Genomic DNA, 3,532 nt, shown 5'->3' with positions numbered 1-3,532 from the left:
GAATTACAGGCAACAATGTTAGAAGAATGTCAGCAGTATATAGAGAAGAAAGGATCTCTTGCCATGAAGGCAAACAATTTGTTCTGGGAACATTGTCCTAAGGAGAGAAGGGAATACCATCCTTTTAACCCTCTCAATCTTCATGCAACAATTTCACGAGTGCCTAATTATGTTAAATGTGTTCAGCGGTGTGGTAACAAATGGTTGGGTTATCATTTTCACTTCCCCCTTCTCTGGTTTCCAGTACAGCAATATAAGGCCTACTTCAAGGTGTCCAAAAAGGAGGAGCTTGCAGCATGGCAGAGATTACAGAGTGTCCAGGGTTTCAGAGATTCGACTGATAGCACCTTTTATACTTACTGTATAAGTAATTTGCACTGTACATCCCAGTATTCCGATTCAGACTCAGAGTAGATGTTGCATGGGGACATGCAACTGCTTCAGTTGGGGGGGATGTTAGGACCTCATATTGTCCCTTTTTGACCATATATTTTGCTATGATACCATCCCTTTCAAACTTATATTTAAAAGCCTTTGTTAGTATTTTAACCCAATTATCTCAAAGGTATGTAATGATTCTTCTCATCACTATACGTTTAATTATTTAGCATATAATCACGACATCTTCATAGTTAATCTTTGAATTATTAAGTGTTAAACAGTTAAAGAATGATGTGCAGTCTGCGATGCTAAAACAACCTGGAAGACTATTTTTGTAGTTGTTGAAACAACAGAAACGACACGTGAATCGTGATGTTGAAACAATTGAGATTCACGTTCTAAATTTGAACAGCAGCAAAGGAACCATAACTGATCACCAAGGAAGCTGTTACATGGGATGTAACACTTATATCTAAAGACAACATTATTGTAACAACATTTCGTTGACAAGGAATTGATTTCCCTATTTTTGTATAATGGGTTAAAACAATGTAAATCTTTTGTAATAAATGTCTCCTCTTTATAAAGAGGAGACATCTACATTAGAGGGGGATGAACAGACTGTGGAAAAGGCTTAGCTGAAGGAACATGACTGGAATTCTTTTTGTAATATGACATATTGATGGATGAATAAAGTTTTGTTCTGAACATCTTTTTCTAGTTCTTGTTTCTTGGGGAATCTTGTGAGAAGGACAGGGCCCACCTTCATCACAAGATTCACCCATTACATTTCTGCAGTGTGTTAAGTGTGTCTTTTATTCATGCCTTGTTAACAAGTACTGTTTGCTAAACATTGTTTATAATACCTTTGCTGAAACTCTATTTCTTTCTCAATTGATTGTTGTATGAGTGTTTCACCGGTGATTAAGTTACAGAGTGAATTGGCAAGCTAAGTTAATCAGAGGCAGGTGCTAGAGATTCCTGCTCTGGGGATAGGGTCCTGACTCTCTGTTACAGCACAACCATTGTTTTCTTTTGTAGATTGATTCTTTCCATTTCTTTGTGTGAAATTAAGCATTTTTCTGATAGCTATCTGCAACAGAGTGTAATTGCTGTAAGGCAGAGTGGAGCTTCAGTTTGTTAATTTAAGGCGTGATTTGTTTGTACTACAACTACTGTTGCTTTTAAAATTGAGTGCATATACTACACAGTTTCCTTTGAAATAACAAGCCTTCCCTAGGTTGACAATTAATGTCGCACTTTGTTGTTTAATTCAATAAGCAATTAAAGTGACCAAGAACAAGCTGGTTGATGATGTGCCCCTTCTAGCAAGTTTAAATACAACGGTGAGACTGTCAAAAGTTTTATAAAAATCTATCCCCATGTCAATCTTCTAAACTAGAAAGGGAAGACAAAGAAACAAATGACATTCGCAAAAACCCTAAACCACAAGGATGCAGAGGCAACTTTCTCAAATACTTTAATTGTAATAAATCTAGTTCCAACAATTCTAATTTTGCTGTCACACAATAGTGTAGAAAATATTCCTAAATCTACGTCTATATAGTAATACATATAACAATACCACAAATGTTGAACTCACAAATTCTTTATAAATGCAGAGGCTATGTATTTGATACTATAGTTTGTTTTAGGAGATAAGAAAGATGATGGTTTATAAGGCCAAACACATGATGAAGGATAAGGAATCAAGATCATTTATTAAGGCTTCGATTGCAGTTCGATGTACAACCTTGATGAAAATTTGGAGTGCATCAATACATACATACCTTCAGGCCTCGTGATTTCTATAACCCATTCCTTGGGAGGGGGTGAGAGATGATGCCTTGAAGGAAAAACCCCATGCTTTCGCATTGTTGAAAATATTTCACTTCACCATGAAATTATTAATTTCACTCGAGCACCTCGGCTCTACCCTACAGTGACCCCATGCCTCAGTCCCTTCGCCTATGGTTGATGATAAAACATTTTCTGTCTTAGACCATAACCACATCAACAATAAAAATAGTTTTTTTATGACACCATTAACTAACCCTGGTGGGGAAATTCCTCCATAATCAACGTCAATTAACACCTGGCGAGTTGCTTGCAAGAAACGAAGGTAGGAGCTTCCCAGATTCTTGTCAATGGATGGCTAGAGTAGCATGGTCATGAATTACTAAGACTTCCCAAGGCTGATGAGTCATACTGAATCCTTTCGTGAAAAAGGTCCTCGATGAAAACTCAACTTGATACTCATTCTCGCCCAAAACGCTACAAAACTTGCCAATGACCACAACAACAACATAAGTAGTTATTTCATGACATCATCAACAAACCCTAGTGGGGAAATTCCTCCATAATCATTGCCAATTAACACTTGACGAGTTGCTTGCAAGAGATGAAGGTAGGATTTGACTAGATTCCTGTTAATGGCTAGCCAAAGCAACACGATGATGGCTTATTGAGAGTGCCTGATCTGAAATGGAGCATATTAGTAATACTGTGCTAATTCCCCATTCAGAATAGAACCTAAGATGCTTATCATTTTCTTATAAAGTTCTTTAGGATTCAATATTTTTTCTTAATTAACTGATTCCCATGAGAGTTTCTTATGTAAATGTTAGAAACAATTTAACATAAAACATATGATGAACGACAACAAAACAACATCAAAGAAAAACAAAATACAACACACAGCATAGAGATTTGATGAGGAGTTCACCCCTCCTAGGCTACGTCTCCTTGGTCCAACTTCCAATGCTTGGGCCTCTCTATTATGCTCAAAATTAAAACGAAAGTGTGTTTACAATGCTCAAATTCCTTTGAAACCTGTCTCCATGAGTTCAGAATACCCCCAAAAATGGCTATCTAGCCTCTTTTTGCATCCAATTTGGATAAGAACTGAATAAGTTATGACTTCTCCTAGTTCTCCCACTATTTGTTCCACAAAATTCTCCAAAACCGACATAATCCCACAAATTTGCTCCAAAATCTGCTAATTGAGCAAGAATTTGGCCACGCCATGGGCCATAACCTATCGGCCATATCAAAAATTGCAATTGGTGGACTCGCTAGGAGTATTAAACTTAACATATAAATTATCGCATCTGGGAACCCAATTGCAAATCATAATTGGCACTTTCCATCG

The sequence above is a fragment of the Pinus tabuliformis genome, chromosome 7 (genome assembly GCF_031772625.1).
Source record: "Pinus tabuliformis cultivar Carrire ecotype Pingquan chromosome 7, CPIR1, whole genome shotgun sequence".
Taxonomy (NCBI): Eukaryota; Viridiplantae; Streptophyta; class Pinopsida; order Pinales; family Pinaceae; genus Pinus; species Pinus tabuliformis.
This window is presented reverse-complemented; position numbering follows the sequence as displayed.